Source organism: Equus caballus, chromosome 7, assembly GCF_041296265.1.
Source record: "Equus caballus isolate H_3958 breed thoroughbred chromosome 7, TB-T2T, whole genome shotgun sequence".
Lineage (NCBI taxonomy): Eukaryota > Metazoa > Chordata > Mammalia > Perissodactyla > Equidae > Equus > Equus caballus.
Window position 1 is genome coordinate 70,456,949 of NC_091690.1, and position 13,217 is coordinate 70,470,165.

At 55.5% G+C, this 13,217-nt stretch overlaps 1 long non-coding RNA gene and 2 other non-coding genes across 3 annotated transcripts; 1 reads left to right on the plus strand and 2 right to left on the minus strand.

The window, feature by feature from the left end:
* Positions 1-746: 746 nt before the first annotated feature.
* Positions 747-818, plus strand: TRNAP-UGG (transfer RNA proline (anticodon UGG)). Its single transcript has one exon. It is a non-coding gene; the product is annotated as a tRNA-Pro (tRNA).
* Positions 819-1,052: 234 nt separating this feature from the next.
* TRNAP-AGG (transfer RNA proline (anticodon AGG)) lies at positions 1,053-1,124 on the minus strand. The gene has a single exon. It is a non-coding gene; the product is annotated as a tRNA-Pro (tRNA).
* A 5,458-nt stretch (positions 1,125-6,582) lies between these two features.
* On the minus strand, positions 6,583-12,018 carry LOC138925032 (uncharacterized). The gene is made up of 5 exons (XR_011440677.1): positions 11,881-12,018; positions 10,962-11,118; positions 10,677-10,801; positions 10,131-10,334; positions 6,583-7,882 (listed from the first exon to the last, which is right to left on the minus strand). It is a non-coding gene; the product is annotated as an uncharacterized lncRNA (long non-coding RNA).
* Positions 12,019-13,217: the final 1,199 nt, after the last annotated feature.

Sequence of the window (13,217 nt, forward strand, 5' to 3'; positions counted from 1 at the left end):
ATCCCCCAAATCCCAAGAGCCAGGAGGAGGGCTCGTTGCCCGCGCCAGGCCACCGCATCGGCCACGTGCAGTGCGCGCACGTGCTGCTCCTTTTCTCTCGCGTTCCCTTCGCGGCGCAGCCACGGCGTCTCCATTGTTGTAGGGCGGCGGACGGCCAGCGTCCTCAATTGCTGCCCCTGCCATAGGAACCACGGCCCGACCCCGGGCCCTAGCCCACCGGCGGACACCCCTGGGCTCCTACGTGCCTCCATGTCGCCGTCCCCCACGCCTGCGCACCCTTCTCTTGGCCCTGGACGGACAGTCCACCTTTAGAGACTGATGCATTGAGTCATTCTGCCTGAACTGATTAAGCACCTGCTGGATGCCAGGCCTGGGGCTGGGCGCTGGGGCCCGGGTGCTGGAGGCGGGAAGCGCGGGGCAGGGCGCACCGGACAGGGGACCGGTCCCGCAGGGAGGTTGAGGCTGGACCCGTACCCAGAAGTGAAGGAAGGGAGAGGGAGGGGCAAGAAAGAACGTTTGCGGGGAGACTGAGGCGCGGCCAGCTCCTAGGAGCAAACTCGGGGGACACTGGCGGTCCCGAACCGGTGCGCGATCCTGCCAGAAGCGCGTGGGTCAGTCCCCAGGCCGGGCGGCGCATATTCCTATTTGGAAAATCGCTCCCCGCCCGCCCGTTCCGCGCACGCGTACGCGCATGCCCATACCAAAGGCCTGTTCTAGTAAATGCAAGAGAAACAAGCTGGGCAGCTGGCTCGTTGGTCTAGGGGTATGATTCTCGGTTTGGGTCCGAGAGGTCCCGGGTTCAAATCCCGGACGAGCCCCTCTTTTCCCTCCTTTTATTATCTCGCTCCCGTAGCTAGATAATCTACAGTCCGATGATTATGGAATGGAAGCCCATACAATATGAAGAGGCCGAAGCCCCAACTGGAAACGACGGAGCGATTTCCCCTGCTGCCATCAGTCTCAAGAATTTTTCCAGGTCAAGAAGTACAACGTATTTAGAAACCGGACATGTGGAGCGGAAGGAAGAAGAAAATAAGAAAAAAACAAAAACAGGGCTCGTCCGGGATTTGAACCCGGGACCTCTCGCACCCTAAGCGAGAATCATACCCCTAGACCAACGAGCCACTGCTGTAAGTGCCCCCTCGACTCTCTTTCTAAGGAGATCCGGCGGCGCCATGGAGCCTGCGCAGTTCAACCCTGGGCCTCTCTTGCACCTGCGTCCAGCGCCCGCAACAAGCTCAAGACTCCGCGTCCGCTCGATACAACCCAGACGCCGAGATTCTTTCTTTTGCCTGCGAGCTCTGCGTCCGGACGTGGGGACAACGCACCCAGCCGTCGTGCGCTAGGGATATGTGCCTGTCTGCAGACGGAGCTGCGGGTTTACACCGGGTCTCGGCGCTCGCGCTGGACCTCGGGAGGGTGCTGGCCGCGGGGTCCCCCCCGCGCCGCCTAGCCTTTGCGGAGCTCCCTACCGCGGTCTCACGCCGCCAGCATCAGTACCAGCACTGTCGCGCAGCCCGGGCCTTGGGCTCCTGGACGTCTGGCTTTATGCGAAGATAACCGGAGTTGGCGAGGCTTCGGCCTGAAATTTCATCCGGGCTGGGTCAGGTGTGCAGATTCCTTCGTTTAGCACCGAACTTGGGCGGAACTCCCGTCCTCGCCAGGGGGGCCTCCTAGCACGGGGCGTGCCTGGCACCTCTTCCCGCCCGTCGCCTCTGCGTCCCCGGGCCCAGGATTCTACGCTCCCTGAGAGGCCTCTGTGCGCAGCATGGATTCCAGACCCCCCAAGAGAAACAGGGGTTCCCTGGAGCCCCTCCACCGTTTGTCTCCTCTGTGTCCCTGGGAAATGTAGCCGGCGTGTTTGGGCTGCCCGCCCCGTGAAATGGGGGTATCAAGGTCTGCCCGCTCTCTTCCGGAGAGGGGGAGGGAGGGAGGAGGAGCTGCGGGGTCCCCACCATCGCACGCACGCCCCTGAGAGGGAAAGGTTGGTGGCAGTGCTGGCCCCCAGTACACATGCCACCAGCCGTCCAGCCGATTCCAGCCAATTTCCATTGCTTGTCATTCCTCACACACACACCCCTGACTTACGCTGGGGACACTGAGACAACAAGGCCCGGGAAGGACTTTTGCAAACCCCTTACAGCTGTGCCTGCGTCTTCGGGGTTCGCTGAGCCTCGCACTTCCTTATTCCCAGGTCTGAGGAAGTGCGGGCAGGAAGAAATATCTCAAGCTGGTCTGCTGGAAGCGTTTGTAAAGCTTCTTTCACTCCACAGCGCGATGTGCCTGGCGCCTGCTCTGCCCCAGCCCTGGGCTGGGCCTTGGGGACACTGATGAGTCAGACCTGCCTCCCGAACCCCCTGCCCAGTGGCGGCCACAGTGGCTGCGCCCTCTGCCCAGCCCAGGGCTGTGGGCTGGTCTGCAGGACCTCAGTCTGGGCCTTGGCTGGCTGTGGTTGCTGCTGAAGGAGGCTGTGGCCTGGACGCAAACCGGGGACCTCACCTCCTCGGCCTAGGCCCTCCACACCCCCAGAAAGGCCTTCTTCCTGGACAGTCCACACTGCTGCAGGCCCTGCAGGGGCTTCCTAGGGGCCTTGGGCATAATGATGAGCTCTTAGCCTGCCACTCTCAGCCCTGAGACCTGAACCCCCTGCCCACTGTCACCTCTCAGCAGGCCCCCTCACTCCATCTTGAACACCCCAGGCCATGGTTCCATTCAAAGCTGCCATTCCATGGAGGGTGCCCCCGGCTTCCTGTAAATTCCCAGCTTTGCCCTTTCTGCTCCAGCACGTCCTCCACAAGGCAGACCCAAACTGGGTCAGGGCCTCCTCTGGTGCCCTCAGCTCCTGCGTTCCCTGTCACCCTGGCTGCCTGACCCCTGCATACATCTGTGTCTCCACCAGTGGGGTGGAGGGAAAGGGTTCCCGAGGAAGGACACGGGCCAGGTCAGCAGAGGGCCGGGCCCAGATGACCTGTGGAGAGGGTTTGTTAAATGAGTGCTATTTTGTCTCTTTTCTAAAAGCTGAAACCAAAGAAAAACGTCACAACAGCTCAAAGCCTGGTCGGAGTCAGAGGTTCGAGAACAGCTCGTTTGCCCTCTCAATCGGCACAAAATGCCTGTCAGCCACGAAACGTCCGAGGGGGCTTCTCTGGCCCCTCTGTGACAGCTGGGGCCCTTGGAGATGACTTCACTGGACAGGGGTCAGGCAGAGCAGGAGGGGCCCAGGAGGAGGTGACAAGGCGACTTTCTAACCAAAAGGGCTTCCGGCTCAGAGGCCTCAGTGTGGACTAAGTAGGCCCAGGAATGTCTCGGGGAGGCCATATAGAGGCCAGAGCATGGGAGATGGCCAGGGGCAGGTACCTGTGGGTGCATCCCCCCAGAGTTTGCAGAGAGGCAAGGGGCAAGGGATGGAGGGTGGTGGGGAGTGGTTGTCTTTGCTCCTGCTGAGCCAGCAGGTGGGATAATAGGCCCATCAGGCCTGAAGGCCACTCCTCCAGGCAAATCTGGGCTGCGACTGGGCTCTCTGAGTAGATGGTGTGATATAAATATTTAGGCCCCACTAGCTGTTCACACCCTTCTCAGGGGGGACTCAAGACTTCACAGCTGCAGGGCTGTGATTGATACCATGCTCCTGACAGCGGCCAAGCAGGGAGTCCTGGAGAGTCTTGGCCCTCAGAGCAGAAGGGAAGGGGCAGGGAGAGAGGGAGGAGGGGGAGGGCAGTCTCCGTCACTCACACCCTCATTTATCCTGTTCCTTCAGCCCACAGCCCTGCGCTGGGAGCTGCAGGAGGTACACAGAGTGATAAGCTGATTCCTAAGGCGCTCTGTGCAGCTAGCGTGCGGGTGCTCCAGGGAGAAGAGGATGAGTGGGGAGAGAATGGGAAGGCAGGGAGGAGAGCAGGGAGCCGGAGGTGAGAGCGAGGAGGGGCCAGGGAGAATGAAAACCCAGGCTGTTGGTGGTTTCTTCTTTTTTTAAGAGCCACAAGCTGAGATCAAAGGTGATATTTTTGCAGCAACTGAAATAGAAAACCACTGCGCGCACAGTGGGAGGTGAGCGGCGGGAACACAGGCCCCTTTATGCAGCCTGTGGCCACAGCAAGCACGCTGCCCTCTGCCGAGTGTCATGGGGCGTAGGGGACAGTGTGGCCTCCATCCTCCCAACTTAGGTCCCAGAAAGAAGTGAAGGGGGTGAGCTACAGCTCTCGGTGCTGGGAGAGGAGAAGGTGGGCAGTCAAGGATCGTATGAGCACCCCGCGCCTGGCACCTTCCGCCAAGATCACCCTCGCCATTCTTGCTGGAGGTGTGAGATTGGAGCCAGGCCCTGGTCATCCTCACAGAGCCCTGTGAGGAAGGGTCATTGTCACCCCTGTTTTACGGAGGAGGAAACCAAGGCTGCAAGGGAAAAATAATTTGGTCAAGTCGCACAGGGAGTTGGGAGCAAATTCAGGACTAGGATCCCAGGACTCCTGGTCCAACACCCTGTCTGCTCTCTGTGCTCACTCACACACTCACGTGCTGAATTATTTATTGCGCTTCTGCTATTGCTGGTCCTAGCTGGCCCCGACATAGCAGGGCCCACACTCAAGTCTACCAGGACACTGGTTCTCAAAGTGTGGTCGCAGGATCAGCAGCATCAGCCTCACCTGGGAACATGCTAGAAATGCAAATTCTCAGGCCCCAACCCAGACTTACTGGACCAGAAACTCTGGGAGTAGACCCAGCCCTCCATATTTTAATGAATTCTCCAGGGGATTCTGATATGCACTGAAGTTGAGGGTCACTGTACTGTGTTACCTCAGTTTCCACAGCTGTGCTTCAGGGAAAATTACAACACCCATCTCACAAGGTTGAGCCCAGTATCAGCTAACACGTGTGCTGTGTGTGTGCCCTGCATCCTTCTAGGCCCTTTACAGATGTCAACTAATTTAATTTCACAACTCCGGGAGATAGGAACTAATATTGTCCACATTTCACAAATGAGGACATGAAGGCACAGAGAGGTAGAATAACTCGCCCAGGGTCACACAGCTAGTAAGTGGCAGAGATCCAAGCTCTTAACAGCTAACCAGCGGAAAGCCCCCAGCAGAGGGTCTGGCTCCCGGAATGTGTTCCAGGCGTGGCTGAAGATGTGATGATGGCAATTACTATTACCTCACCTGAAATTGAGATGATGATCCCCATTTTGTAAATGAGAAATTGTCCACCTTGTCAAGATGGAGGAGTGAGTCAGCTGCAAGGGCAGCCTCAGTGTCTGAAAGCCCAGTGCAGGCCACAGGCCCTCACCATTCATGCAGCTTCGAGACCACAATATAGCATCTCGGTCTTCTGGAAACATCCCAGTTTGCTGTAGGGAAGAGCTTGGGCTCTGACAGAGGTGGGCTGGAACCCTAATTCTGCTACTCAGGGGCTGTGTGACCTTGGACAAGTTGCCTCACCTCTCTGAGCCACCTTTTTCTTCTCTGTAAAGTGGATGATGACAGTCCTAACCTTGCAGGTTCCTGCGAGGGTTGGAGAAGATGACATTTGTGCCCAGCCCAGAACATGTACTGAGCTGGCCATCAGCACGCAGCTTGTCCCTCTCTCCTCCCCCTCCCTGCTACTACCTCCATGGAAAGACCAGCTCTGGGCCCAGAAAACAGTTGAAAGAAGAAGAAATAAGTTCCCAAATGATCACAATGCATTTGTCCTCCAGCCTCCCTGCCCTTTTCCAGATCTCCTTGCAATAGCCGCCCGGGCTGGGGCTTCTGGGGGAACTCTGGCACCTGCTCCATCCAAGTTGGGAGGTAAGTAAGCTACGAAGGGAAGAGGAGGTGTCCTCTGAGCCACCACCGCCGCCCGGGGGGCCGCCATCAGCCAAGCCTCTGCACACCCGCCTGCTGCGAGGCAGTCTGGCCTGGACATCTGAAGCTCGTTAGCGGCCTGCTCCCGGGGGGCTGACCCTGCTTGGCGAGAGTTATCCCAGACACAGCCGCAGAGGATGGAGCCAACGAAGACCAGGTGAGGTGTGGCCACAGACGGGGGAACACAGTCTCTGGAGTGGCCTCTGGGGACCCCTGGAGAGCAGAGGAGGCTGAGAGAACGCACCGAGCCTGGGCCCAGCTCCAGCCCATCCACTGGCTCCCAGCTTTGCAAACTGGAGATGGGGGGTGGGAGGGGACCCCTTTCCCTCTTTGGACCTCTGTTTCCCCATGTGTGCCTTGGAGGAGGGGCAAACATGGCAGACGCTGAGGACCTTCCAGCCCTGACACTGTGGGGTCTCAGCCTGGCCTAGAATTCCCAGCCTCTGAGGTTTAGCCCAGAGCTGGTGAGTGAGGGCTGGTGGGTGGAAGACAATTCAGGGATGGAGAGCCATGATGCCTGCCTCAGGCCTGAAGATCAGAGGGGAGCCCATCTCCAGAAAGTGATGTCGCATTTCAGAACAGTCAGGGAGGTGCCCTCTCGGTATCCGTAGGTGGCAGAGACGGCGTGAGCTGAGCCTCCTGGATGCAGGGGCTCCCACTGGACCGATGGCCAAGTTCAAGACCCTCCTCCCTTTCTGGACCCAGCACTCCGCCCTGCTGTCCAGCTAGGCCACAGCTAACTTTCACTGGCTCCTTGTTTTATTCCAGGCACTGTTCTAAACACTATACACATATTCAAATCATTTGACCTTTCACTGGGTGGCAGGACCTGGGTGAGGGACCAGCCTGGAGTCTGGCCCTTATCTGGTTGGTCCTGATGTTGACCTTTCTCAAGATGCCTAGGAAGGTCAGACAGGCTGGCCCTAACCATGTCGCTCAAGGTCAATGCCTCCTCCCAGCACTATTGTAAGCAACCCCGGGCCGGCTCCCTTTCTGCTGACAGGAGTGCTCTTGTCCCCTCCCCCGTCTCCTTCCCTCCTGGGAGCTGGGTCTCTGGGAAGCTGGGGCCTGGAGGGCCTGGAGTCTGAGCAAAGGGGCGAGGAGGGCTTGTGCAGAGGGCTGTTCACGCAGACCTTGGTGAAACCTGATGGACTGTCTCCACTCCGCAGAGAAGCCCTCTGGGGACTGGGATGGGCACGTCCCTCAGACAGTTCTTCCCTTCTGGACAGTGTTGGATGTGCACACAGCCAAAGTGGGCTTCTCTGGACCTTGGCTCTGCTCTGGACACCTCACTCCTTGGTTACTGCATTCTTTCTTTGGCTGGGTTAACATCTGTGATGACCAGGCTGGAGAGCTGTGTCCGGAGCCAGGGAGCATTTTGAGTCTCTTACTTCTCACTGGGCAGCCTCCTTACTGGCATTTCTAACAAAGGCCCAGAGAGAGGTGGGGACCTACCCAAGCTCACACAGACAGTCAGGACTGAGACAACCTGGATTCCCAGCGCGTTCCCAATTACATGGTTTATCACTTTCAAATATGAAAAATGAATTATATCACTGCAGAAAAATTAGAACATACAGATAAGAAAAAGCAAAAATAAAGATACCTTTGGTTTGTTTCTCAGAGAAACTTCCACTGCCCTTCCCCGTCCCTTCTCTCCACTCCCCCAGCCCCAGCCATAATCAATACCTCGCCTCCTTTTGCCAACAGCTGGTCCCTGAGGAACAAGCCTTGACAGCAGGTCCTGGAAGACAGCCTTAGACCGGATTCTGGAAAGGCCTGGCGTCTCTTCCCGAACAGCAGAGCTTCCGCCCAAACGGAACTGCTTAAGTGCAGGATACAGTAGGAAATACTCCCCGCCAGGACTCGGGAGCCTGCACCCAGCCCTGCCTAGTTTGTGGATCGACTCTGTGTGACCTTGGGCCAATCCCTGCCCTCTCAGTTTCTTCCACTGTAGAATGAAGACTTGGACTTGACCAAGTGGTTTCCCCGCAGCCTATCTCAGTCTTTCAGCTTCTCTTGGTCCAGGGCCGTGCCCTCTCCTCCTAAGTAGACCATACAATTTAGAATCAGAGGGCAGGGTTCAAGCTCCCCAAGGTCATCACTCCCTAGCTGTGTGACCCTGGGCAGGGCACCACACCCCTCTGGGCTCTGCTCCCCCATGGAAAGACAGAGTTCAGAGAGTGCTCACCCTCTGTGTCTGTGTCTCAGGGCTGCCATAGGTCACATGAGAGGTGGACCTCCAAGATGTCTGGACGATGCAGAGCGAGGTGTTCTACTGGCCTATTAACTGCGAGTGCCCCCTGCCTGCCCAGCGCCCAGCTCTGTCCTGGCTCGGGGTCTGGCCCGGGCTTGCAGATGCAGCCCCTGCCTGCCCGCAGACTAACAGAGCTCTGGCAGGAGGAGTGTGCGGACCCTGGGCCCAGCCCGCTGGATGAAGTGTCAGTTACTTTGCCCAGGGGGCCTCAGGGCCCATGACATCATGGACAGCACTTTCCATGTTGGAGCTCACAGAACTAAGGCCATTTTAAAAAATAGCACTGCCTTTTTTCCTTTCTTTCTTTTTCCATTTTGGCTAAGGCATGGAATGTGAAAGCTGCTAAATTATTGCAGGAAGGAGTAGAGGCTGGGTTCGTAGCTGACTCTGCTTTCTGGGGTCCTAAAAACAATGGCAAACCCAGGAAGGCTGGCCCTTGCTTCCTCATGCCCACCTCAACCCCACTGCAGGCTCCCCTGACAAGACCAAGGGGCGGGGGACAATAATGACCTGCCCCTGGTTCCCAGATGACCTCTCTGGACCTCAGCTTGCCATCTGTTGTGGACTGGATGTTTGTGTCCCCCCAAAATTCATATGTTGATGCCCTACCCGCTAGTGTGATGGTATTTGGGTGGCGCCTTTGGGAGGTCATAGGTTTAGATGAGGTCATGAGGGTGGGGCCCCCATGATGGGATTAGTGTCTTTCCAAGAAGAGGAAGAGAGACTAGAGGTCTCTCTCTCTCCGTGTCTCTCTCTGCCAGGGCACAAAGAGGTCGTGTGAGCACACAGCAAGATGGCGGCCCTCTACAAGCCGGGAAGAGGGCTGTCACCGAGACCCAATCTGCCAGCACCTTGCTCTTGGACCTCCAGCCTCCAGAACTGTCAGAAATAAATGTCTGTTGTTCAAGCCACCAGCCTGTGGGACTTTGTTATAGCAGCCTGAGTGGCTTAGGACACGTCTATGAAACAGGCAGAATAACCCCTCCCCTGCCTACTGCTGATAAGAACAAAATGCAATAACAACTAACCATCCATTTAGTCACACATTCATTCAACCAATGTTTATGAAACACCTTCTGTGTAACAGGCCCTGTTCTAGGAGTGAGCTAAGGAGACAGAAATCCCCGCCCTCAGGGGGCAGACATTCTACTTGGAGCAGACAGACAGTAACCAGGTAAAGAAGCAAGCATACAGCATGTGGATGGGTGATGGTAAGTGCTGTGGAGAAGTCCACCTGCAGGGAGGACAGAGAGCGCCAGGGCGGGACGGGGCCTGTTGGCACTTTCAAATAGGGAGGGCAGGGCAGGCCTCCCTGAGAAGGGGGCCGTTGGGGATGCTGAAGGAGGTGAGAGGGGGCCGTGTGGTCACAGGGGACGGGCAGCCCCAGCCAGAAAGGACACTGGCCGTTGGAGGAAGCAGGGTGCAAGTTGGAAATAATTTCTAGTGTGTCTCCTGCGCCTCAGAAGCCCTCCGCTCCATTCCGGGCTGGGGCAGGCTCTGAAGCGTTCAGGGCTCAGTTACGGGTGGCACAGTCTCATCTTACCTGGGGGACTGACTTAACAGGCCTTTGCTAAACAGCTCTTCCACGTTAGGCACCAGAGAATGTCTGAGGATGCCGGAGAGAGCTCGGACTTGCTCCCTGAGCAAGCAGCCTGCGTGTCAGGAGGCCTGGGCTCTTGTGCTGGCTCTGCCACTGGCTGACAGTGTGACGTTAGACACAGCACTGCCCTCTCTGGGCCTCAGTTTCCCTGTCTTTAAAATAAGATGGCTGGTGATTGCCAGGGGCTAAGGGGAGGGGAAGAGGAGGCATGACTGCTATTGGGTATGCACTTTCTTTCTGGGGTGATGAAAATGTTCTGGAATTAGGTAGTAGTGATGGTTGCACGACTTTGTGAATATACTAAAATGCACTGAATGGTACACTTAAATAAAAACTAGGAAAAAAAGGTGGCTGAGTGGACAAGATGACCTCTAAAAGAAGGAGCACTGTTATTTTTTGCGCCTACAATACCCCAGTGCCTGGACTCAGCACTTACATGCTATCTCATGATCTCTAGGGTTCCTTCCAGTTCAGACTCTCTGTGATCCACCACAGTGACGTTCACATTGCCATCACTCATCAGTGAGTCCAACCTGAGCCCCTCCTTCAGGCCCGAAGCTGGTCTGGAGGCTGGGGAAGAGAGGAGAGAGGGGAGCAGTCTCTGAAAGGGGAGAGGTCTCTCCCTACAGGAGCTCCAAGCCTGTGGAAGAAATCAGAAGAGCACATTGTGCCCAGGAGGTTATTTTCTTTAGGACTAGCTCCTTCCTTTTCTTTCCTTGTATAGGGAAGAACCAAGAAATACAAGAGTGGCCCACCGCTGTGTGGCCGTCCAGGGGCACCTGGGAGTTGATTTATTCATTTATGCACCGGGGCCATCAGCTGGGTGGTCAGGATACAACAGTGGGCAAGTCAGACCCAGCCCTGCCCTTGGCAAGGGAGACAGACTTCAAAACAATCAAACACACAATCGAGACTTTCTTTCATTATTGTTTTTGTGATGGGTGCTGTGCACGAAAAGCAGACGATGTATTGAGTAGCTTACCAAGGGCACTGGCGTGGCTTGAGCTGAGTTCTGAGGACGAGTAGGAACAATGAAGGGGCGTGGAGAGATGCTGGTGATGGTGTGGGGCGGGCAGAGGTTCCAGGCAGTGCCGAGGCCCTGAGCGTCTGTGGAGGAAGGCCAGAGAGCTGAGGGGCAGCTGCAGCAGACACAGGCCACCCCCGGCCGTGCAGGGCCTTAGAGGCTGGGGGCATACACATGCTTTTATGCCTGCGGTCCCTGCTCACTCCTGAGCGTCCCAGTTTGGACAATAAACTATACACTCACCCTACTTACAGGCCACATTAGCGGGTTTGTCGTAAGAACAAGCGGTGTTCCAGGAAGTCTTGGTCATCGCTCCCTCCTTCCCGGCCTCCAGGCCTGCCGCTCTGCACGTCCAGGAGCAAGAGCCTGCCAGCCTGAGTGGCCACGGTGGTTATTTGAGCTGGAAGATGTGCGAAAAGCCCTGCTTGGCAGCCCCTGGCCGCTCAGCCCCGCTGCCCTCCTCCCAGGCAGACCCTGCTCCCCCATGCCAGCTTCCTCCTCTTCAAGGTCTTGAGGTGAGAGCTTTCCACCAGGTCTCAGGCCAAGCATGGTTCTTGGCTCCCGGTTCGGTGAGCCGGTTTCCGGCCATCCCCGCCCTCAGCTACTCCCTGAGGACCCGCTCCAGGCCCCGGCCACAGCCTTATGCTCTTTCCACTCTTGTTCTTTATTTTGCCTCTCTTTATTTATCCTCTCTGTGTGACTCTCTCCGTCAGCTGGGCTCCCTCTCTCTTGCCCTCCTCTTTTTCTCTCGTTTCTCTCGGGTAGCTTGGCATTATGAGGAAAGCATGTGCTTCAGGACAGATGGAACCGGGTTCAAATCCCAGCTCTGTCACCTGCAAGCTGTGTCATCTTGGGCAAATGCATCCTCCTCTCTGAGCCAGTTTTGGGTTCTCTGAAATAGGGATGTTTCTCTGGGTGGTTGTGAGCTGAGATGAAGTTCACCAAGTGCCTCCTGGGACACAGCAGGTGGTTAACAAATGGAAGTTTCCTCTGACCTTCCTGTCACACTTTCTTCTCCCCACCCACACTTTCTTCTCCCCACCTTCCTGTCACACTTTCTTCTCCCCACCTTCCTGTTACACTTTCTTCTCCCCACCTGAGTGTTTTGCTCACTTAACTGCAAAGCAAGAAACAAAAGCCCTCCCACTGGACCCCAACCCACCTTGCTGTCTCTGCACAGCCCAGGGCAAGGGGAGCCAACAGCTCCGACGACATGTGCAGCCTGCTTGTGCCAGCCCTGTGGCCGGGAGGCGTGGCCAGATGTCATGGCCTCTCTGCCATGGGGCTCCTGAGGGGGACGGGGGAGGCATCCTCTGAGCTGTGCTGTAACGCAGGCCCCAGAGTCCTTTGTTTTTTCACCAATCAAAGGACAAGAGAGGCAGCCTTTCAACACAGACTTCTCACTGTCCCCCCACATCCCACCCAGCACTTCTCGGACACCGAGGCATTGCTCACGCCCCTGACCCCGCCTGGAGCTCCCTTCTCTCTCCCTCTTCTTTTGTGCCTGACACCAGCTCTGAGGCTAAGACACGACAGAGGAGGAGACTGAAGCTCAGGGACATCCAGATGTTGGTATTTTTTACGACGAGAATGCTTTCAGTGCAATACATTGTGCTATTTCTTAAAAGACAAAATAAAATAGCTTGCCTGGGGTTACAGGGCATCGGGAATTGAAAGACAGCTCTGTGGGGCTCCAAATTTCTCATTTGTTCTCCTCCATCTGCCACGCTCCCTGTCACATAGTTGTGACTATGTGGATGCTACTGTAACTTACTTCCCGGATGTCACTTAAAAGGTAATTGTGTAAATAAACCCATACACGTATGGTCAGTTGATTTTTGACAAGAGAGCCAAGACAATTCAATGGAGAAAGAACAGTCTTTTTAATCAATGATGCTGGGACCACTAGATGTCCACATGCGCAACAATGATGTTGGACCCCTACCTCATGCTATATACAAAGATTCACTCAGAATAGATCAAAGACCTAAATGTAAGAGCTAAAACGAGAAAACTCTTCTTAGAAGAAAACTTAGGTGTAAATCTTCACGCCCTTGGAAAAGACAATGATTTCTTAGATATGACACCAAAAGCACAAGCAAGCAAACGAAAAAGAAGCAAAATTGGACTTCATAAAAATGTAAAACTTTGTGCTTCCAAGGACACTATCAAGACAATAAAAAGACAACCCACGTAATGGGAGAAAATATTTGCAAATAATGTATCTGATAAGGAGGTAGTACCCTAGTTTCCAGAATACAAAAAGAACTATGATTCAACAATAAAATAACAGATAACCCAATTTTTTAAATGGACAACAGATATGAACAAACACTTCTCTAAAGGAGATTACAAATGGCCAATAAGCACATGAAAAGATGCTCAGCATCATCAGTTACTGGCGAAAAGCAAGTCGCGACTACAAGGAAATATTACTTCACGCCCGCTAGGATGGCCCAAATGAAAAACAGGGAAAAGAACAAGTGCTGGTGAAGATGT